The sequence below is a fragment of the Anser cygnoides genome, chromosome 4 (genome assembly GCF_040182565.1).
Source record: "Anser cygnoides isolate HZ-2024a breed goose chromosome 4, Taihu_goose_T2T_genome, whole genome shotgun sequence".
In the NCBI taxonomy this organism is placed as follows: Eukaryota; Metazoa; Chordata; class Aves; order Anseriformes; family Anatidae; genus Anser; species Anser cygnoides.
Genome location: NC_089876.1, coordinates 4,846,619 through 4,871,723, shown reverse-complemented (window position 1 = coordinate 4,871,723; position 25,105 = coordinate 4,846,619). Strand labels below are relative to the sequence as shown.

General features: G+C 36.5%; 1 long non-coding RNA gene across 1 annotated transcript; it reads right to left on the bottom strand.

Annotated features, from left to right (window-relative positions):
• Window positions 1-491: 491 nt before the first annotated feature.
• On the bottom strand, window positions 492-2,505 carry LOC125182309 (uncharacterized). The gene is made up of 3 exons (XR_007161765.2): window positions 2,396-2,505; window positions 1,428-1,536; window positions 492-1,328 (listed from the first exon to the last, which is right to left on the bottom strand). It is a non-coding gene; the product is annotated as an uncharacterized lncRNA (long non-coding RNA).
• Window positions 2,506-25,105: the final 22,600 nt, after the last annotated feature.

Here is a 25,105-nt window from a genome sequence, read left to right as displayed (position 1 = left end):
ATCCTTCTTGTAGTGAGGGGCCCAAAACTAAGCACAATATTCAAGGTGTGGTCTCACCAGTGTTGTTTACAAGAGGAAATCACTTCCTTAGTCCTTCTGGCCACCTGATTTCTGATGCAGGTCAGTATGCCTTTGACCTTCTTGGCCTCCTGGATATGCTGCTGGCTCATGTTCAGCTGTCTGTCAGCCAGCACAACCCACATTCTTTTCTGCCAGGCAACTTTTCAGTCACTCTTCCCCAAGACTGTACCACATAAGGTTGTTATAAACCAAGTGCAGCACCTGGCATTTAACCTTGTTGAATGTCTTGTGATTGGACTTGGCCCATTGATCTAGCCTAGCCAGATCCCCCTGCAGAGCCTTCCCACCCTCAAGCAGATATGATATAGTGATGGACTAAAATGGTACTGTTAATCCAGAGCTGAACCTTCTCCAGAATTTCAATTTCCAGAATACTGGAGAGTTAAAAGTCTCTAATTGAGATTCTGAATAGAAGGTATCATATAGAAAATACTGACTGAAGCACATTAGGAAAATAAGATTGCCACCACTTTTTCATACTGTTTTATGAAAAATCTATGTTTTATTTGTTCATTTTCCTATGGTTCCACAACACATAGCTGATTGCATTTCAGTAGTTTCGTAAATCATACTTTTTAAAATTATTTAGTTTTCCATCTAAAAATATTTAACCCTTAATCAGAAATAGATACAATTTTCATTGTGAATTTCAAAAATAACTCTTCTTGTATAGATTTTTGTCAACAACAACAGTAAATCAGAAGAAATGCAGTCTAGCAGTTCCGTTGACTTTGGTAATAGTTACATCAAAGTCATTAAAATGGCTGAAAATTAATTAAGAAATTAGAACTTGGAACACATCAATATGTATATACATGTGTGGGTCCCTGTACTTGTATATCCATGCAAACATATGTACAGGTAAAAGTTTTCCATCTAGTTACTCAAGAACAAATTCTTGGCTTGTGGCTCAAGCACGACCTGTCAAATGAAGGTTGTAGTCAAGCAAGCAACACATTTGAGCTAATGACCGAATTACATGCTGTCAGTGTTCTTCCTCTTCATGATACATACAACTCGCAAACAGTTTTCTCATTTGATCTTCTGTCCTTTTCCAAGAACTCCTCTACCAGATTTTTTTATTTTATTGTATCATTTTTTACCTTTTTCATTTTCTTACTTTCCTTTTTTCATCTATGTTTTCCCCGTCCCTGTTACCTCCTCTTGAGCTATTTCTTTTTTCTTCTCCACTTTATTTCTTTTAATGTGAAGTACACTGTGAGCAGTTATTTTGCTTGGAGACTTCACTGTGAAAATGCACAAATTAGGAGTGAAAATACAGCAAGAATAGTTTTACAAAAAGAGTAGAATATAAATACCTTTCTTGACACACACTCTCAGCTTACCTTCACTGAATTAAAGGTTGTGTTCAGACTGTTTCCAAAGAAAGCTCTCCATAACTTAAATTTCTGTGGGTTTCCTCATTTAACCCCATCAATATATCTTAACAGCACTCTAAAAAGAAATACAGGCAAACTCTATCAGAATACCTTAACATATGTATATTGGCTTACTTTCATCAAAACTTATGGAACTATAGTAATTTTTAACCGAATTTGCATCCTTTGACATCCTTCTGATACAAGGCAGGGTTTTTTAGCCTTGTGTTCAAATAAGATATATAATTATGGTCTTTACCATTTACCAGGAAGATTTTTAGCCCTGGCGTAGCATTGATAGGGTAACAGGAATGAAAATGCTTCAAACTCCTGGTAGGGAAAAACTTATGTCTACTGTGGAGAACTAGCAAAACCTTGGCACTGCTGCGGAGGCCATATGTCAAGGATTTATGTGGTGCCTGTGTTCTTGGAAAAAAATAATAATAAAAAATCCTTAATTTGTGTAAGTGGGCTATACAAAAGTCTTCAAGCTTGCTTTGATGTAACCTACATGGTCAATACTCTGGATGGCTAGTATAGTTTGGCTACAAGCAAGACCAAAGCAGAAGACTTTTGGTATCATGTCTCAGACATCATCTTGAATAGATGAAGTATTGTCTCATGATCCCTTCCAACCTCTATCTGCACAGACTCTGAAATACTCTGTAATGAGAAAATAGCTTTATTGATTTATTAGGAAATCCTGTCTGAATATTTACCTTGCTCCAAATCCTCCATGAGCTTCATGTCTCCATAGGCAGGCACCCAGTTTTAGTTAAAAGGCCAATCATCTTGTCTATACTCTTGTCTATATTTAGTGAAATGAGATAAAGAACAGAGCACAGCAAACTGTACCTGATTCAACCTCCAGTGATTTCTCTCCCTCTCTGCACTTATGAGAGAAGGACAAGAGGAAAATGCTCTTGGTTAAGTACCTTAGCTTACATATGATCATCTTAGGCCTTGTTGTTCCCTTCATTCTCCACAAGGAGTTCCTGGCCTTTCATTTCGTCTTCAATATTCAGCTTTTCATGACTTTGATCCTATCAAAATAAAGCCACAACATTCTTAAAACATTTGTGTATTGTGATAACTCTGGACAATAATGTAAACTAAAGGAGACATTAATTTAGAACAGAGATTTAATTTAATATAGCATCATTTTGCATAGAATTTTCCAAGAGACACTCCAAATTTAAAGAAACCTCAACTAGAATGTACTCAACAGCCATTCAAAACTTCTTGAATAATGTACAGTAGAGCAACTGCTTTTGAAGTTTTAGATAAACACAGGAGTTCTGAGTGATTTGCAACAAATAATTTCATTTGATGAATTTTTCTGTTCCCATTGGTGTTCTGTGAACATTTATTCATTATGTGAAATTATTCACAAATGTCTTCAGTGAATAATTTTTGGTTTGCAGATGCGTTCCAAATAGTTCATAGCAGATATTTGTCAGTTTCCTCTTTTTGGTGAGATATGTTTACATGCAGTATTGTATCTGTTCCTTAGCGGTTTGATTTATATAACAAACCAACACAGGAGGAATTACTTATTTTCCATGATGTTATCTGAAATCAACTTTAGTGAATTTAGTGAATATTGAAGGTTGAATGTTTTGCTGGGTAGAATTCTCATCAGCAATAACTGAGCTCATAGAACTCTGCAGGAGAAAATACATGCAAGAATAATACGCTCCATTAGACTGAGTCTGGGGCGTGGGGGTTACTCTAGAGGTCCCTTCTGACATAAATTATTTTATTATTCTTACAATGAATGCTTTCAAATTAAGATAAATCCCTTCATTTTTTTACCCCCATTTTTCCTTACTGAAATGAGAGGTGGTCTCATCTCAAGTCCAGACACCTAAAAATTGGGTATTATGTCTAAACTAATCGTCTTCTATGCTCTCTCTACAATAAATATAACGGTCTATTTCTTTCATCTGTCTCAGATCCTTATGTGAAAATACACTGAATTTACACTCTTTGGGTATCTGTGATATTCCACTGACTGAACTTACTAGTTGCCTTTAAGATATGAAAAGTGAAGTGAAATTATTTCTGTACAAACTTCAAAGGCTCATTAAAGCAGAAATAACAGTCATAATAGCATGTGGGAATATTAGGATAACATTGAAAACAATATGACCTGTTATGAGAAAAAGTTTTATGCCACTAAATGGTAGGCTCTCATGAACTTAGAAAATCATGTCAGATAAACTGGGATCTTAGCATTTGTAAGCAACAGAAAAAGAAATAATTGATCAGGAGAGTGCTAGTAGTGACAGAAGTGACACAGAAGAAGAGATACAGTGGATATTCTCTATGTCTAGAAGATAAAATAGTTTCATTTGAGACAAAGCAATGGCAATGTGAACCTACAAATCATCAGTGCACTGCATAGGCTTATGGTCACACATCCAAAAAGATCAAAAGATCAAACTGGAAAAGGAGAGACTAGGATAATCAGAGATATAGAATTTAATTCCATAAGGTATTACAAGATTTGGTTTGTTTAGTTTAACGGCGAAAAAAAAAAAAAAAAAAAAAAGGAAAAAGAGAAAAAGAGAAAGAGAGAAAGAGAGAAAGAGAGAAAAAAGAGAAAAAGAAAAAAGGAAAAAAAAAGAAAGTGAGAAAACTGATTTCTATATATTAATGGAAGAAAGGCATAAAGAACCAGGAGTGCAAAAACTACTTAAATGAAAGGACAGAAAGGACAGTGTTAGAATATGGACTAGTGGATATTAAATGGTCATAAGGGAAAGGCTGTAAACTAGAAACATTTTATGGATGTAAGTGGAGTAAGGAGTTTGAATTTGGGACGGGGGGAGTAAAAAGCCTCACTAACTTGATGAAACATTATATGACTTGATGGTATAATCATTTCCTTCCAGTCCTGTATCTCCCTCAGTGGTGTTGTCATACCCCTCCCCCCCCCCCCAAAAAAAAGTGTCATACCCCCACTCGAAAAAAAAAAAAAAAAAAGTGTTCTACTTGAGCTTTCTCTTGTGCTTCACTAAATCTCACGCTCACAAGCATTTACCAGAACACTTCACCCACAGAACAGCTGCTCTATTGCCAGAGGAAAAACCGACGCAGAGAAACCCTGAAAGAATGGTTTCCTTTTCATGAATGCTGTGAATGTTCAGAAATCACAAGCACTCAGTAGAATATCAACCTTCAGCAGAGAAAGGGGCAAGGTCCTATTTAATACAACCGAGGATCATCTAAAACTCTCCAGCCATCTGAGGTCTATGTCTAGTGAACAGAATTAGTTTTCAACTGTTACTTTTTATTGAAAGGTAACTCATGCAGGCAGAAATATTTGTTTATGCTTGTATAATCCTTCCTCAATTATTAACGGTTGAATGCAGTTTAATTTCATCCCCAATCAAGAAAAATCTGTTTTGCTGTTCTTGGCTCCTGCAGTTACAAAGAAGGATAACCCAGGCATAGTACCTACTTCCACCCCCTCCCCCCCCTCTTTTTTTTGCCCCATGCATACTTATGCCTTAGACCATTTAAAGGCCATTTGTACTGTCATGTTAGATTACAGAAGTATGGGGAGAGAAGAAAAATATCACCACTGCTATAATGTATGGACATGCCTTGGTAGTAAGTGGGGCCAGGCTGCTCTGCTCAATGGTTCTTGGTTTGTTGAGGTTCCTTGCCCTTGAAAGGGATTCAGTGTTCCCTCGTGTGTGTGCTGTGTGTGGCTTAGAGTGGAGGTTTTTGATGGGCTTCCTTTCACTCCATGTGGGTGGGTGAAGGAGATGCTCCCTTCTCAGCATACTTAGTACTGAGGGAAGAAGGAATCATAATCTGCTGGTGACCCATCAGGTAACCCAGGCTGTGATGCTAGTTTTATTTCAGCCACCCTTCCTATTCCCTGCTCCTATCTTCCTAACATGAAGATTCTTATCAGATTCCGGTATTCAATTCTTGCTGTCCTAGGATCTTTGTCATTTCACAGTGACAATGGGAGCTACTTTATTCTAACAGCTGTTTTTTTGAGTAGTATTCTCCTGTAACTCCCCAAGGAAGACAACTGATTTCTCCCATTATTCAGACCATTGATTGGAGAGAAAACCACAGCATTGTGGCACCAGCAGTCAGGGGACAGGACTCCACAGACACTGGCTTATGTTCCAGAGAGGATATTATTCATACAGGTTAATGGTTCAGCGTAGACCTAGTCAAAGTGAGAATGAAAGAACATGAACTGCATCTGCCAACAATGGCTATATGGGTTACTTCTAAGGATAGTCCTCAGCCATCTACATGTTTTCCCTGCTCTGCTTAAATCCCAATTTGGTAGCAAAAGGAAGACCTTTGGGGCATAATAAAAATAAACTGGTTAGCATCGTGACACAGAAATGTAATAAACACTCCTTTCAATTTCGCTCTGCTGTCAGAGCAATTTCTCATGATTGCCCTATCCACAAGCTTTGTTCAAGACTTTCCAGCACCCATCCAGCCACTTAGTGTGTTGCTAATAATCTAAAGTGACAGGGCAGCATAAGAGTGTTTTTGTGTGGTTGTTTTTTTTGAAGTTGATTTTGTTTGTTTGGTTGGTTTGTCGTTTTTTGTTTGTTTTTAAGAAAAACTTATTAGCTGAATTTAACACATTGAAAAGGACACTTTTTGACCACGTAAGGAATGCCCAAACCTTATTTATTTTCCATGGGCTCTAATTAGAAATTATATTTAGAATTCAGAGATGTTATGTTTTCTTTAGGTGATGTAAGTTGGCTCTGTTTTATTTACTTATTTATTATTTAAAAACAAACAAAATAAAAAACAAACAAAACAAAACAAAACAAAAAAACAGCCCCAAGCAGCTATCAGATATGAAGTATTTTCAGTTCAGTTCAGTTTCTTTCTCATACTGACCCATGATATTCAGTGGGGTAGGTTTTTGTGGACATAGTAAAAATAACATAATTTTTTTTATTTTTGTAAAAAATGTAATAGTATGTAAAATGAGACAGTAGTTCTGCAGATTAGGTTTCTGCTACGTGAAACCCAGGTTGTGACCAGGAAAAGTAACCTTCTTCTATTTTACAAGAGAACAAAGGCTCAGCTGTTTCCCCAAAATGAAGAATTTCTTTTGACTTTAATGACTTTAATCCTCCACAGAAGATGGGGCTTTAATTCTGCTTCTCTATACCTATAGCTGAGCTAATGAATAACTATAGATCTCAAAAAAAAAAAAAAAAAAAGAAGTGACTGTGTAGACTTTTCACATGCCTTATCAAATTTGGTGTCTTATGAGCTGGAGAGCAAACAGGCTGCCTCAGTTTTATTGGAAGCATCACTGTGAGAGAAATGAGAGAGCATTGCATGTCAGGACCTGCTCACCTCCACTGTAAGCTAGAGTGTCTGCTTTGGTCTAACAACAAGAAAGGACAACAGGTCTCACTTCTTAGGGTTGACTAATACAGGGCTGAGCAAAACATATATTTAGGCCCAAGGAGTTGTTATACGTACCTGACCAAGATTCTACTTCTACTTCTCCTATTATTTCCCCATTGCTTTTATATCACAAATGGAGAGTCCTTTTCTGTGGAACAGAAAAAAAAAGAGAAAAAAAAAAAAAACAAAAAAACAGAATCTTCCTGTCAATCTAGGATCTGCCCTGTTTTTTGATCCACTTTGTTGATTTGTTTACCTTACAAAAATGTCACAGATAAGGTTTACAGGCACTGTGAGGTTTTAAAAGGGAAAACCAAACTGGAACTTATAGAGAGGCTGTTCAACTGAGTCACCAGAATGCAAATAAATGTTCATGATTATGCTAGTTTCTTAAAACTATGTATTTTTTTAATATCTCCATCCATCATTTCTGCAAAATGATTTTAAAATATAGGTACATTGAGCTACCAGACAGACTTTGATGTTCTTACCAAGGAAACCCTTTTAAGCTTTGCTTGGAGCACCTTCTCTTACCTGCTTTCATGAGGACTGAAAGTTGTTTTAGTGGTAGCAGGGCAATTGATTCTGGAGAGTCTTTGATTAGCTCAGATTTATTTTATCTTACTGAATAAAAATATTATATGTATTTGTGTAGTATACACACGTTTTAAAATGTACTTAACTGTAAATCTTTGTTTAACAGGGTTTATTTTGTGTTTTCATATCAGTACTGAATTTCCATCTGTTTGCAGCAGATCCCTAACATCCTCTGTACCACCAGCCTGGAAAAGAACTGAAAGAGACCGTACAGATTTCTCCTGTTCTCTGTGAGCAGCCGTGTAGAAGGCTGGCTCCTGCTTCTCTTGTATATAAAAGAGGTCAGTGCAGAAACTCACATCCAAACATCTTTGAATGGCTGTTTTGAAACTAGGCTTGCTCGTTTCTTTCATAGGGGATGGGGAAAACAGAAAGATAAATACCAGATTAAAAATCTTTGAATATCTGGGAAGTTTTGCTATGATTGCGGCAGATTCAGCCTCTTACAGCTATCCATTTGAAATCTATGTGATCAAAACTGTGAAGTCTTGAAAAATGAAAACAAACCTGTAAAATAGACCTTATATTACCTCTATTCAGACCGGAATCCTTTGGACAGGTTTGTCTTCACATCTATGTGCATGATAGCTGGCTCCAACCAGGCAGTTGCAGAAGGGGGTGGGGGTAATGTTCATAATAAAAGAAAAGATCCATGAGACCAGGTTTTCAAAGGAGAGAACTGGAAAACAGGATAGGTTCCATGTTAGCCAATATACTGAAGGACTGCCTCCCTTCATAGGGAATAAATGAAAGAGAAGATAAAATTAGGTAAAATGAATGAACCAAGAGTACAGCTGTGTGAATACGAAGCTTCAGGTTAAAAGGACATTTCTCAGAACCTTAATGTTTAAGATGATTAAGGGAATGAGCATTTTGGGCTTAAGTTAGGTCCTAAAGATAAGGGGTATGAATATCTCCAGCTGGTAAAAAAAATCAAAAAATCATATTTCCATGCCAATAGTGAGAGCAATATGCTACTTGCTATAATAGATAGAGCTATAAATTACAACTATTTATATGGCTGTAAACAGCAAGTCATCTTAACGGTGGAGCTGCCAGGAAACAGATCAGCTACACACACATATGTCAGTGTGTGTCACAGTGGGACCATGCTCATTAAATGTCTGTCTGGCCATTTTCTATAATTAATTGGGTAAATAGCCCATATTGTATTCCCTGTAGACTGGCCACTTCTGCACGCAGCTCTCCCAGGCTCTCCTGGTTGTTACACTTCTTTAAAGCCATGCCATGGCTGTTCCAGAACAAGAAAGACAAAATGTGCAAGAAATCATTCCCAGTTCCAGATCCTGATGCAGCTGCAGAACTTTGACCTTCCTGAGAGTACATAACTGTTAGAGGAATTCCCACTAACTAAAAGAAGGAGGGAAGAGGAACAAACCATATCCCATTTTAGGGGTTAGGTCAGCAGACCTAGCAAAGGCAGAGAGAAATGCTCAGCCTGTAGCCTTCAGGGAGCTCTCAGAGCAGTCCTTTTGTCAGCAAGACAGCTTTATGCACAGCCCCAACCCCAAACAAGATTTTATTTTATTTTATTGAAATGAAGAAAGTGATGTAACTTTCCAAGACTCTTTTGGGAGAATTAGAAAGTAGGTATTCTTTATTAACAGCAGCGGGTACGTGGGGGATAATTCCACCGAACTTGTACTCCTAAGCAAGACAATGAGTACTTATTTATGGTACGGTGACTTACATATTCATGCAATTTCCAAGAAAGGGCAAGATTTATGTTAATGCTTTCTCAGAACTAATTACCATATTGTCCCTCCTACTTTGCAGTACCCTCTGGTGGTTGTACTTTGGGGACTTTCTGATGAAGGCTTGTAGTCTTCACCTTGTACTTTTCTCTTTTCCATTTTTGTGCATGCTTTGTCATTGTTTACCACTTCAGCAGTTTTGCTTTTTTACAAACTCAGCTAATTTAATTGTTTACGTTCTACTTTGGGCACCGCATTCGTTCTTCAGCTTTGATTTTGTGGCTAGAGATGAATCTTCTTGCGCGAGGCCGATACAAAAATGTAGCAATTTCAGCAATCCCTTCAGTTTGCTATGTTACATATTTTGTGTTCTATACTATTTTTTTCTTTATTTTATTTAGTTTAGTTTAGTTTAGTACGTTATTTTTCATCTTATATTACATTTTGCTCTTTCATGGACAAACATGAGTGTCAAGCTACTGCAGTAAGCAGTTTCCGACAAACACAAAACTAGTGGAAATGGTCAAGTTATCAGCAATGTAATGCTTAATTTGTAAAACAATTCATGAAATAACAGCTAATATCTGACCAGAACATTGAATCTGCATTTATTTCTAACAAAATATTCAGTTTTTCCCTTAGAAATTAAAACAGAGTTCTGGGTACCTGTTTTCCTGCTTTCCTTAGGTGTCATTTAGTATATACAGGCATTTTGTTTGTTTGTTTATAAGGGATTTTTAGCTAATGTAAGCACACTGAAACAAAACTTTTCTTCCCAAAGCCAAAATAACAGTGGTGATAGACCTCCATGACTACTTTAAGAGTATCCAGTCTAAACAGCACTTATTAAAAAAACATTTTTATGTGCTGTTTCTCTCCATTACACATTAAGAATGAAAAACAATTTTTTTTTTACTTTTTTTTTTTTTTTAATAAAAGTCACTTTTATTCTGATGCTGAGCTACTTACTTCTAAGCAGGCAAAGAGTTTAAAACCAGATGAAAAATAACAACTTTCCCACCAATTTTCTTTCTGGCTGTTCTTTCAGTAATATTTCCTAAATCTCAGTGGGTACAGACTTATAGTGAGAATGCACAGTGGGCTTTGCACCATATCTGTCTTACATTGATTTTCTGCTCTTTCCCACCAAAAATGTTGGAAAAAAAGCCAAAACCGAGAATGTCACAGCATTTCTAACTCCACACAATCGACCATCATTGTGGTCAAAGTGATCATTTAAAGAATAAACATTGTATTTCAAACAGGCAAGGTATAAAGGGACTCACACTTAAAAAATAAATACAAATACCAGGAGGCTAAAAATAAATGTTTTAGACCTGTCTTCAGTTCATACCAGGAGCTCATAAATAAGAAACATTTGTAACTTTGGAGATATTTTAGACCTTAGAAAGTGCTAAGTGCTCTAGCAATATATAGCAAATTGCACAGGACTGTAAAGCCCTCAGCAGTTGTTCTGGAATTTACCAATAGTTGCAGCATTCATAGTGCAGAATTAATAGGAAAACAAATCTTTCCCCACTGTGCTAAAAGGCATATGAATAAACCATAGAGATTCAAACAGTAAATGTTTTTTTTTTTTTTTTACAATTACATTCTAAATATATATATATATATAAATTCATATACATATAAACTTACCTTTTTTTCTTTAAAGTTGTGTTTAAGGGGGGAGAAGGATAGGTAAGACAGAAAAATATTAATATAATTTTTAATTCAACTACAAAAATTCAATGGCTGTTTAGTTATAATCAAGGTCACTATGAAGCTTTTGTCCTCTTCCTTTCAATAGAAGAAAGGGGGTAGAAAAAGAGTCAAACTTTAGTTTTCAGCCTTTGAGGGAAAAAGTATTTCAGGCATTGGGAATCTAAAGCAACTCATGTAAACAGAAATTAGGTTAAAATCAATAGTGACAATATTAGCTGTTCTACTGAAGGAGTATGTCCCATGATGAATTCCAGAAGACTTTACATTAGTAGTCTGATTACAATGTGAAATGTTTAGATATTGTCAATGTGCCTTCAAAGTGCAGTTTTGTCCAGTACTAGGGCCTTGGTCATTGACAGAATGTAGCTCTCATGAATTCACAGCTCGTGGGAAACGATATTTAAGAAAGTATAAAATCCCTTTGTAACTTAAAATAACTGACCACCTTCTACAAATAAAAGTTTTGGATCAGATTTTCCATTGAAAATTTGGAAAGAAAATTTCAGAAAGGAAATATCATGTCAGAGGATACACTACTAACTCTAGAAGACTCCTTACAAAGAGCTTCTGGATATACCAATATCTCACTGACTATAGTTACAGTCTATGGCACCTAGTTTTGTAAACTACAGTAATTACACTCATAGTGGAAGCATCTCAATTAAGTGCCATAAGTCTGAAAAGTGGTCTAAGAGCTCCTTTAGTCGAGCAATTGTTTAACATTTTTGCCTCCTCCCTCTCTGGTTTTGCTTACCCATTTTGACTTGGTTAGTTGAAACATGAAGCTTTGTTTGATTGTTGCTGGCAGTCAGAAAAATCAACAACAGCTTCATATCGTTCGTGATTTTTTGCTTTTTTAATTGAAAGCAAATAACATAAAAACAGTTGATTTGACCTGCCATAACTATGCTACCAGTATTTCTCACACTTTCAGTAACATCTAAGAGTAGTACATCTCACTGACACTTTGAATGTTTTAAACCACACTTCTACCACTGTACTTCAGTCTTTGATTTTTGCTGTTTGTACTTCATTGGAAGCAGACCCTTTCTTTTCTCTACACATCCTAAGCACTATCCAAAGGTATTATAAGATGGAGTGATCTCACCTTTGAAGAGGTTTCAGTCCAAGAATGTGCTCATACAATGCATTTGCTGCAGGAGTTCAGCACCTTCTCAAAACTGGTTGACCCCTTGGGAGACCTGTTTAGGAGCTCATCATGTAGCTTTAACCTGTTTTAAGGTAGGGTGGAATACATGAGTGTGGCAAACAAGAGGTGGAAATAAGATTAGCCCAAACTGGGTTCTGTGTTTGTTTGTAGGTTGTTGCTGTCTAATTTTTTAGTAGATATGCATATTTTTGTACACCCTTCTTAAAGTTACAGCCAACTGAAACCCTTTTGTGTTAATATCTCCACTTGCTTCAATATTTCAAAAAAAAAATTTTTTTCATTTGAATTTTTTCATTTGAGTATATCTTTGCTGTCCCTGTGCTGTAGCTCCCTTTTCAACTTGTGCTCTTTATGCACAATGTATGTGTGAGTAGTGCCTGTTTTATGTCCCCACAGTATGAATAGTATTAATAAGTATTATTTCAACAATAAAAGGAAGGACTGCAGTCCTGAAATACCTGGATGAAGTCTGAAATACATGAGTATGACCATCCTGACTTCAGTGATGTTCTGTGTTACAGGAGATCTTCAAGGTATATGAACTCCACTGCAGAAATGCTGTCTACGAGTAAAACTGGTTCAGCTACAGACTTACAGAAAAACAGAGTTGTAAAATACTTTAACAGGTTCTCTAGATTAATTCTCAACCTGATGTTGATGAAACATTTAAGGGCTGAAAGCCAACCAAAGACAATGTGCAAAAGGATGACCAAAATATTAACAACATCCAGAGGAAAATCAGTAAAAGTATGATGCCTGTCTGTATTGTTAGAAATGCATTTATTGTATCTGCTTTGAATCCATTTATCTAGTTCATACCATGGAGAATTCATTAAACAGCAAACCTCTTGCACAATTAAAAGCTGTTCTGTTTCCTCTCTCAGTTCTCTCTTCTTAATGTTAAAAAGGTTAATCCATTTTCTATCAGCTTTCTTCCTGGCTCACATGGTGTACCAATTTTCTGTAGATTCTTTCTAAATGTTCCTCTTTTCTCTAGGAGTATAGTGTACAAAGATGATCTCACCTAAAGCCCTGTGAGTGTTGTTGAGTAGAAGGAAAGATACTTCTCTTCTCTTCTAAGCTATACTCTGGCCAAAGCTATACAAACATTGTTTTATTTCGCTCTGGTGATCAACCATAACCCCAAGGTCTTCTTGGGAAGAACTGTTATCTAATTGATTGTTCCAAGGTTTCTGTCTGTGGAACTGATTACTCCCACCTACATGAAAAGCCTTGCAATTGTCCCAATTAAATTCACTGAATTCCATTTTTTTTCCTGTTTGTTAGATCTGTAAAAATGAATTTGAAATCTAAGCATGTCGTCCCAAATATATTTCCCATGTCTGTATCATTGGTAGATTTAACAAAGACATTGAAATGACCTGACGTATAATAGAATCTTCCTGATCCTCATTCAGTGACTCTCCATTAGAATATAACCCTCGGGTGTATTTTTCTTATACCTGGTCTAAGTTTTATCTAGATCTAGTATGCTTATGAGAATGCCATCTGAGACCATGCCAAAGGCCTTTCTAAAGCCAAGATGCATTACATCCACTGCTTCTACCTACCCACAAGGTCTGTTACCCTGTCACAGAGGGAGTTTACATTGATTTGACACAATACATTTCTGACAAATCTATGTTGGCTGCTACATGTCTCCTACTCATCTCTCTGTTACAGGAGCAGAGAGAACAATCCGTGTTATTTCAGTATTGATTTTGATTGCATCAAAAAAAAAAGACTGACATTTAATGTGAAATTTTATCATTAATCCTCTTTCTTTCATAATCAGATGAATTAAGGTAAATTTCATTCTAAGTTCTCAATATAAAATTATTATTTTTTCCTACCATGTCAATACAATGAGAAGGATATGCTAGGTTTTCTTTTTCATACATAAAAAAGTGGAATTGAGAGCTAATTTTGAAATTCAAACAATTGCTAACTATGGTTCTCTTATGGCTGCTTCTTTAATAAATATGTGTGTACACATTGCCTAAATATTTGCAAAAATATAAAATCCACAATATTTTCTGAAGTGTTTTCTACCCAGGAAAGACACTGGAAATACAAAGGACATTCAAATTTAGGTAGCATAAGGGAAGATTTTCTTGCCAATATGTTTCATCCTTGTTGTGTCAGGGTGAGAGGACAGCTCAGTCTCTGCAGGCGATTTGGTCCTTGGTTTCTCTGCTGAGACTGTGAACAAAGTTGCCAGTTAGCACCAGCTGTAATACAGATACCTGTTCACTACACTCTGGACTGATACCAATAGATATTTCTCATAGGTCACCGAGCAGCCATCTGTCATTAGTGACCTGTAGTCACTGCTGATGTGTTAGATCTCATCTAGCGCTACAGAGTGAAAAAAATCCCTTTCGTGTTACCAAGCCAATACTTTTTTTCCATCCACAGAAAGATTTTAAAGCAGGTTTTAAAAGTCTTTTTCACACTGCTGTTTGTTTCTCAGCTTGCTGCCGGGATCTAAACCTTCAGTGACGGTCACCATCTCTGGAATCCCAATGTGGCAGGGAGCAAGAGAAGGAGAAGAGTACATCTTAACCATTCAAGGTATTATCAAAAAACACTGCTATTGCAGCAAGTGAGGTTGGAAAGTCACAGCCCTTCACATGAGTTCTGTTTCAACCACATGCAATCTCCATTATCACTTGGAGATTCTTATTCTGGTAAGTTCAAATCATGGCAATTTATTACCAGAGCAGTAATAGCATTGCTCTACAAATTTTAAAAGATCTGTTCTTTGTCACACTGAGGCACACCAATATACTTTTCCTTCCTTTTCCCTCCTTAGTTTTTGAGCCATCAGAAAAGTCCAAGAACAGTTTGGGCCTTCAAGACTGTGCTGACCATAAAATTTCTTCCTGTTCTTAGAAATAATGTACAAATGGCGGTAAATAGACATTTATGGCTATAATTGAGTACAGTAGAGTGTATAGTCCTACCAAGACATGATAATTAAGGATCAGAATGGGAGTCAGTACAGATTTTCATAATTAAAACAAAACAAAACAAAAGTGTTTTCCTATATCTCTTAAAGGCTGCTGTTCTCTACTTACAGATATAGATATAGCTAGATAAAAATGATATAAAGAAAAGTTTATTTTTTTTTCTGTTAGTACAAAATATATAAAGCTATGCAAACACTAATGAAAGATATACAGAAAATATCTAAATACAGCTGAGTATGCTTGCTATTTTAAGAGCAAAGACAGTAGCAGCTCATTTTAAGATGGCATTTTATCTTTTTAAAGGAATTTCTGTGTCCATGACAACATAGGATGATTCACTCAGGTGGTTCTTTACAGTGTTATAGTAACTCTACACCAGTACCTGTTGTTGGGAACAATACAGAGATCCTTGAAGTGTTTGGCCAGTTGGAAAGATACTGCCAGTAGAGCCTGCTGAAGAAGTCTGAGAGCTCTGAGACATGGGAGCAAGATGTATTATCTCCTAGAAAAAACTTATGAAGTTAGTGGACTTTTGATAGTTCTTGGAGTTTTGAGAAATGTTCAGATCATCCTAACATAGATGCTACTGCTATTACCTTCCTAGCCACCCTGAAAAGGACCTAAGCAGCATATTTCCTTGCTTTTCATCTCAAAATTTTTTATCCCAATCTTTTAAATACCGTTGTTAGTCTTTTCTTCCATCTTCTCTTCAATTTACCTTTCATCCCTCTTCTTCTCTATTTCACTTATGAGTATCCTTTTGTTCTATTTCACCTTCTGTTTTCGCTTTACTTGCTTTTCATTTTGGAAGGAAAATATATTTTAATAATAAACATCCACTACAAGAAGAGATATTCAAATATTTACATTTTTTTTTCATATCTTCGTATGCTTACATTTTGGATGGCTGGTCAGCGACATCAAAGATCAGTAAAAGTAACTATAAGTTGAGCAGACAGATTCAGTGTTAAATGATGTCTATATACTTTCTTCCAATGGTTAGTATCAGTACTTTACTAATGATGTTATCTGTTTGAGATTATAATGCACTAAGACAAATTTGGCTAGAAAGCCTCATGCTGAACTCATACTATTCATACTCACAGAAAGAGAAGACTTCTAGATGATCTGGGTGAGTTTTCTTATTAGAGCATTTTTAGCAATAAATTTTGAGCAAAAATCACCCCAAACTTTTAGAAATGAATCTCTATTTTTTCATTTCTGCTCAAGAAAATAAAAGATAAACAATTTCTGAAGACCTTAAAATATTAGACTCTTACTTTTTCAAAATTTAATATTTTGAATGTTCCATTTCTTCTTGCAAAACTTCCTTCTATTCTGTTTTATAATAAATGTTAAAAATTTTAAAATCAAAATCAACTTTAAACAGTAGTTTTATTTAAGGAAAATTTTAGAAATTCCTTCTTTCAGGTAAATCCCATATCCTTCCTGCGAAATTCTCTCTGTTTTAATGAGGTGGAATAGGAATGGCAGGAGCATTGATTTTGCCTGCCTTTCATTCCCTTTTCTTAATTTGACTGTGTTGGTTCTTTTTGCTTCCATGTCTGTCTCTAGTTCCAGTCAGGGACCCAACCCAATTTTCACAGGCTTGTGTCTTTGCTTATTAGCTCATGTTAATACAAGCAGGTCCAATGCCTACTTACTTCATGATCCAAACAACTGACTTCATTCGGTACCTTCTGCTCCAGCCTTGATTCAAGACTGGTATATAGGAGGTGGGTTTTTTTTGTCTCTGGCTTTAGTTATGTGTTTTGTTTGTTTGTTTGTTTGTCTGTTTGTTTTCCAGGTATGACAAAGGAAAGCAGAAAGCAGGAAAGCAGTTGTGCTGTTGATTGGCTACCAGTCGACAAGTAGTCCATGAAAAAAGATCATGAGCCTGTTGTCAAATGAAAAGATAACACATTAGAAAACATGAGGTTATCTTTCAGAGAAATTTTTTTTTCAGAATTATAAGATAATACGGACCATTTCTAGATTCCTTTAGGAAGTTCTTCCTGCAACTAGCTGATCTCACCTTTGGCTGCAACTGCACTGGTAGCAATGCAAAGATGAAAAAATACTCATGGAGACATGGTTGTGGAAGCAACCTCTCAATCAGACTTTTTGGTTTTCCTAATTCTAACCAAAAGATACCTTCCATTCTAAATATTCCTCAGATATCTGTCTTCTTGTCTATTTCCATTTCATTGACCCTCTATCTATTTTCAAACCTAATCTGAAAAACATATTTTTTTCTCTCCCATCATTTCTCCCCCTCATAACTATTATGATTTGAAATATAAGCTTTGTATCTTTTAATAGGGAAAAGTGTTTATGTGAGAAACTCATTCATGCAAACAATAAATATTGTGGTGACACTTCCCTGAGGCCAGGAACTTGTAGATGCATTTATTTATTGCTTTATTTATTTAATTTATATATTAATTTATAATTTATTTTTTATTTAATTGCTTTTTTATTTAATGCTTTTTGCATTTATCCATTGCTTTCCTTAATTAACATTTTGAAGACAGAAAATTCCTGCTCATGATGATGTCTTTGTAAACTCAGAATGAAAAAAATGTTCTTTCCATGGCAGTGCTTAAGTGTTAAACAACCTCCTAAACTCAAATCATTTTCAAGGAGAGAGAAAACATAATAATGGAAAAGACGAAAAATATTTGATTTATTTTGAGAAAAGCATTTACACTGTAGACATTTAAATGCATGGTTACAAAGCTATATTCTCTACTTAACTGACAGACAAATGCCATTGCAGCAGCATTTGTGGCAGATTCAGTGATAGAAGCCATTTCCCATAAGTACAAAGGGGATAGGAGGGTTGCTTTCTGCATAAGAAGGGTTTTTTTTTGTGTGCTGACAAAACATTATTTTATTATTTATAACTTTATTATGAAAAAGACTTACAGAACTCAAATAAATAAGCTCAGCCTTCTTCTCTATGACTTCTGACAAATGAAGATTCTGCACATATCCCACTGGAACCTGATTTCTACCTAAAATGATAGAATAGAAGGAAGCGCCATGGGAAAAATGCAGGGGCCCTGTCCGTATGACATGTTCTCTGGCTTTCTCCTTGGAAAAGGAATATTTCATTTTTATGCAAAAGCAGGGCTGGTTTCCCCTCTGCCTCTATTCAGCCTTGCCACCCATTCTTTCAACAACAGACATTATTAAAAAAAGAAAATCATATAATTAGCTCCTGTTTCTCAAAAGAATTTTTAACTGAGCTACACCAACTAACCCTTCAACCTTTTTTTTTAATATCTTGGGAGCAATGATGATAGCATAGTGTTCAACCAATTCACAAAAATGTAATGAAGTAGTTAGACTATGTCTTATATTCAGGCTCACCAATATCATGTGCTTCTATGACAAATTTAATGTACAAGTTTGGTCAGCAGTAGATTGCAGTACCTTACTATATCACTTCCTACATTACCAAATATACATCAATACTCACATGAGACATCTAGAAATTGTTAGCATCATTAAAATTGCTTCTCTAACCCAGTAGATTGGTCAAACAATATAATCTGAAGTATTTTCTCTGTTGGAAAAATAAGGCATTACGGAAATGTTCAAATGAAAATCTAAAATCTAAACCCAATATTTAATTTTAATCAATATTTAATCTTCTACTTGAGTTTTGCTACATTTTGTGAAAATTATAATTCTAGATTTTTCATTCTCAATTTCAGTTCTTGGCCTTCTGTTCCCCTACTGCACATTTTTCCTGATAAACTGCTGTTTCTCCTTTTTATGACATTGTTAAACCCTGGGATATAGCCAAACAATTTTTACCTTATTCTCTGAAAAGAAAAAGTTTTAAGATAAAAACTATCAAAGTAATAGAACTTCCTACAGAAGAAATTCCATTTTTTCTGTTGGCTTTACTACCTATAGTAAATTCTGCAGTAGTCTTCCACCCCTATCTCCCCTGCCTGCTCAAGGCCACCTAATGTTAAATCATGTGTCAGTTCTCCGAGCACTTTGATTTTGTTCTACCAGTAAAGATAACTTCGTTAAATTGTGATGTTCTGAAAATGTCAGAAACATCTTTAAAGTTTTCAAGAAAAATCATACTCCAGAACTGAGCCCATTGTAACTAGTTTTGGTTCACTTGGAAGTTGGTCTTGCTGTGTTATACTCTTCAACATCCAAGACACCAAAGCTGTGCTATGTCTCATGAACAGTTGCTATACTTAACGGAAAGATAGGACAAAGCACATACACATGAAATAAAAATGTAGCGAATGGTGGTAACAGACTTCTACAATAAGACACGCTGATCTTTGGGGAGTGATTGGTGTTCTTCTGGATCACATCCTACAATGGCTGATGGAACTGGAAAACAAAATTGACTTACAGCTAAAGACACTGCAGGTAGATATTTACACTACTTTACGAGGAGCCTTGAATTGTTCCTAGGGAATCAATGGAGTCACAAAGGAACATCAAAAGAGCAGTAGAGAGTGCTCATTTAGAAATCTAAGCCCTACATGGCATACAGACTAGGAGTGGTCCTTGGAAAACACCAGTGCCAGGATTATTTTGAACAAATACCTTTGACAAATACGTATCTATGAATTGTAGGTTTGTACATCTGTACCTAAGCTAATCACTGCATACCTTTTTTACAAATCCTGGAGAGAAATAAACACTTCCTCTCAGACTGAAAGAGTCAGCTAAACCAGATCAGATGAATGACACTATATCATTGCCTCTTTCTCTCTATGGATTATAAAGACAATAAACAATTGCAAGTATCTCCACATGATCAGATGAATTCTCCTCTTCTTTCTCCTGTTTTCTCCATATAACCTTTTCACATAAAAGAAGACACAGTGTTCCTTACTTAATCCCCTATTTACTATCAAACCCTTTGCGTTTCAAGCTGGTATAGAGCACCTCAAGCTGATTCTCCTTTATACCACTTGCAGCTGTGCCATTTTTGGTGAATACAGTGGGCATCAATATTCTATTCTACAATACAGTGTAAGGAAATATTCAATATCATCTCGAACCATCAAGTGTCAGTCAGCGGATTTCTTTGATCCCATTTGAAAAGACTTTTCTGAGAAATGAGATTGAGGTGGCAGCTGTACTGAACATTGTATAGCTGCTGCACTTAAAGGGAACCCAGTGGTAGAAACAAATCCAAGTGTCTGTGCCTTTAGTAGTAACAAAAGCTACTCTACAGAAACAGTCAAGGTTAAGGCTACGGAATAAGCAAAGCAATTTGTTAACCATCTATTCTTCCCCACTTCATCTGATTCTGGCTACTGTCAGCAAGAGAGGCAAACTGATGAACCTACCAAAATGTTAAAAGTTTTTTTTCTGGCTTTGGCAATTATAATTATTCTTAGTTTAGGGCTTTCCAATTCACCTTAAATATTGTGGAAAAAATCTGAAATGTAAACATTAACTGTCTCTCTCCCAGATAGATCATTAGCAGCAGAAAATGTATTTTGACCACTGTGTCTGACACCATGAGTCTTCACTCTGTCTTCAAAGCTTGAAATCTGTTATCTAAAGCTATAGAATCTTCTTCAACTGCTCTCTGTGAGCAATCTACCACGAGAGGGAGACGGTGCATCACCCAGGGTAGGGGTGGTTTTGCCATCTGATGCATAGCTACTGAACTCCATGATTTAGAGGGAGGGGTGGGAAGGAATACTCAGTTTAGAGCAGGAATTCACCTGCAGTCTTAAATAATTATAAATAGATATAATTGTAATGTGTTTGTTTGTTTGTTTTGTTTTGTTTTGTATTTTCATAAGAAAACTGCTTTACAAACATCAAGTCATCTAATTCTTACAACGCTCCAGCAAAGGCTTTAGAGAAGTAGTGCTAGTAACTTAAATATTTGACTACATAAATTCAGCAGTAAGACCAACAAACTGAAACTCTGTCTTAGCCTTATGTCCTGATTTTCCTTTTTGCCCATTATTTTTTCTTTTCTTGCCACATGAAATTCATTTGATGGTAGAAAAAGAAGATGTGTTACAGAGCTGCCCATGTATTTGAATAGAGTAATTCAGAAAGACAAGTGACTGATTATAACTGCACATTGCCCTGAACCTTTACTGGGATGTAGACCTGAGGGAAATTCTGCCCCTCTCCACTTTGTACTGAACTTGTTGGCTGTGTTAAAATTTCTCATTTCCTTCTGACACAAGTGTGAGAAGCCAAGGGCAATACAGAAAAGGTGATGGCATTTATTGGAAACATGCAAAGAGTATGCAAACTGCTTGCTGGTGTTCGAATTACCAGCAATTTAACACATCTTTCTAGCAAATCATCAAACAGGCTGAAATAATTTACTCGCAGCCTTGGAGAAAGAAACCTTTAATCAAATGTACTTCTCAGAGAATGGCTATGACCTTGTTTGTGGTTATAGTTTATTTAAAACATAGGTGAGAAAATCTTTGCCATTTGTTGTGTTTTTATTGCTGCAGAGTATATGAGTACTTATGTACTGAAGTATTGTTTTTGAGGGTATTTTCTTCCCAGGGATTCATTAAAAACTCCTTGTTAAAATGTTCCACATGCTTGATGCACTGTAGCAGCTAAATACAGTATACAGTCAAATTAAAAGCTATACACCCTGGGAGACAACTTCAATTTTACAAAAGGGAAGGCCAAGGAACAAAAAGGTTCAATGAAGGGTAAAAGTGAAAAGTTAAAACACATAATTAATTAATTTCTGCAATCTGCTTATTATATCTACTCAAACATACTGAAGCAACTGTAGGAGGTGAAGATTGTAAAGGAAAAGGGAGAGACATTTATCACCTCCTTTGTTAGCAAAGCAGAAAGCCCTCAATTAACTTCATCTGAATAATGGAGGAGTTGCATTTTAGCACTCACTCCTTGGCTAAGCTAAGAGGATGATTCACTTCTGAGAATGGACAAACAAAAAAGAGGCTTCTGGCATTTGACAACAGGTCATGTTTTAATTGTCAGAAAAGTCCACAGTAATACTGTAGGAAGACACACTTAAAAAACTCTGATTATTCAGCTGCTTCTTACAAATTTTATCTGGATCAGTTTTATATCACATTTTGTAATGGAGACCTAAAATCTTTTTCCTACAGAAGTGAATGGTAAAAACAAAGCAAAACTAAGGCATAGAGAGAAATGACCTCCCTGATTTCACGAATCCAGCACCAGAGGTGGCAAGAAAACCTACATATTTAACTATTCAAGCGGTGTCTCATTTCCATGAACCATGTTAAATTACAACATATAGGGAGATGTACGACCTGACTATATATTGTTACTCTCATGCTACCTGGAATTGGTGGCAGCAACATTGCAGACATTCATGATCTCTAGGGAACTGGGATGAATAGTCAACTCGCAGGTCACAGGTTCTGCCCAGCCTGTACGCAGATTGGTGCAGATTCACTGGGGCAGGTACCCCTAGCTCTCTCTTCTCCATGGATCTGGGAAGTACAATTGTTATGCCTACTCTCTAAAGAAACAGCAGGGACAAGGGTGAAGTGATCACAAAGCATTTCCAGGTCTTCTTACTCTTGTAAGTGCCCTGCAGAAGGATCTGCGTTGGATAGGATATCAGGATCAAAGACGTGCCTAGTAAAGCACAGGCTAATTTATACTGCCTCTCTGGTAAATGCAATCAGCTAAAAAGCTACTGATAAATGCCATTTGTTCAAAGCTAGCTTATTACTTTTACATTACTCTCCAGTGCAGTCATACTCTGAGCATGGAAATCATCCATCCATGCAAATGTGAATGTCTAGTGTAAGCAGCTTGTTTAAACACTGTCTGTAGTCAAAGGACAGCAACACACATTTTCAGTAGGCAATTCATCCTAGCTGAGCTGCAAGCCTAAAATAGCTGGGATGAGGACTTAGATGACTCTCTTAATTTGGACATCTTACTTTTGTATAAATTTTATTAAATGAGATGACTTCTACTCCAACTGACAGCCTGGGGAAACTGGTGAACTTTCACAATAGGTGAGGCCAGTTCTAATATCGCTGACCCCAGCTGTGTTAAGGTTATCAGCTTAGCTGAAATATTGCAATGCTAAAAAAGAAACAGTAAAAAACATGCACATATACTGAGGTAGTTTGTGGAAACTGGGAAATATTCTTATATTTTCTGTGGCTTTCAAGATTTAGTGTTCATGTTTTAGTTTTTTCCTGGAAGCTTTAAAATCTAAAAGGCAGAGAATATTTTATATTAACATGACTCTAAAATGTAAGGTTTTAAGGAAAAGTACAAGGAAATTTCTACTGGTTTTTGAGCAAGGATAACTGCAGTATACAGTGACAGGGATGTGGAGAACGTCCTCAGACATTTCGATGTTCTGTTTTAAAACAAAAACACAGAATCACAGAATCACAGAATTGTAGGGGTTGGAAGGGACCTCAAGAGATCGTTGTGTCCTACCCCCCTGCCAAAGCAGGTTCCCTAGATCAGGTTTCCCAGGTAGGTGTCCAAATGGGCCTTGAACATCTCCAGAGAAGGAGACTCCACAACCTCCCTGGGCAGCCTGTTCCAGTGCTCCGTCACCCTTACTGTGAAGAAGTTCTTTAAATCAATAATGACCTGTCCGTAGACACAAAGTATGCTCAAGCTATTCACTCCAGCCCTATTATCTATTTCAGAATTATTCAAAAGGCTCTGATCGTGTCAACACCATCACTTTTGTAGATATCTGCATCTGTGCAAAATTTCTTCTAAACTCGGTCTCTCTCAGCCAGCACAAAGGGATTGACCTTGCAGGTGAGATGGGTAGACAACACTCCTGTCCTAGCAAAAAACTGTAAAGATGTTTCTTACTGCATATGATCATTGTTATAACTTTTTTTTTTTTTTTCCATTGAGAACCTCCTGCACCAAACACTTCTGTGAAACCATCTGACCATCTGCAGCTACAAACCAGATTTCCAGTTTCGTGTAAGTAATGGACATAACTGAGTTACCTGAAACAGGTAGGCTAAAGTGCTGCCCTTGTAACAAAATAAAAAGCCTTTTATATTTTATGATAGTTCAGTTGGGAGAGACCTACAAAGGTCATCAAGTCCAACTGCCACAACAGTTGTCCACAGCATCAAGTCCAACTCTCACAGCAGCAGAAAAACATTAGAGCTATTGTGAGTATGTCAGAGGAAAGGGAACTAATCCCTTCACCATTGCTATATTTCTCCTGAAATTTGATACATTTTCCACCTTTGTCCAGGCTCAGTTTAACTCTCTGACATGATGGGACTCCTATTACTTGCTTTAGCACTGCTATAACCACCTCTTTGGAAAGCCATTGCACAAGCCAGCAAAGCTTTTGCTGTCAGGTTGACGTGACCTTCAAATAAATAAATGCCAGAATTTTATTGCACTTGACTCACCCTCCTTTTCTTTCCTCCAAGGATTAGGTGTTGAGGCCACATTTAGGAATAGGGATTTAGGTTGTGATCTAAAGGAAAGGTGGCCGTAGACTTCAATAGATGCTGGATTAAGTCATCATCTTGTACCCGTTCCTTTTAGTTGCTTGACAGTTAAAGTTGATGTGAAATATCCTAGTGAGGCAAAGCTTGTAGGAAAGAGCAAATCAACCTCTCTAGGTCTGAAACAAAAAATATATGTTGTAATAGAACAGGGAAAAGACAGAAGTGATGGAATTGCAATTTTCTTTACTATCAAGATTAATGCTACAGAGATTCACCTAAAGGTAAATAAGACCTTGTGTGTGTGCTCGCTTTCCTTTTTCCACTGAACCATGAGGCAACAACAACAGGAAAAAAACTGAAGGGAGAAGTCTAAGGACTAGCAGAAAAGGGAACATATCTGTCACAGAGATAGCCGGGGTTGGTTTTCTGCTGTGTTTTGCAGTCACTGGGGCAGCCAGGTGAGGTGACAGTCCCCAGTGCTCAGCTCACAGCTAGCTCAGTTCTGACATGATGGATAGCTGGGCTCTTCAGCAAGGTCAAAAGAAATTTCCATAGCACAGATGGGAAAAATGCCGAGAGGCTGCTTCATTGCAAAACATTTTTT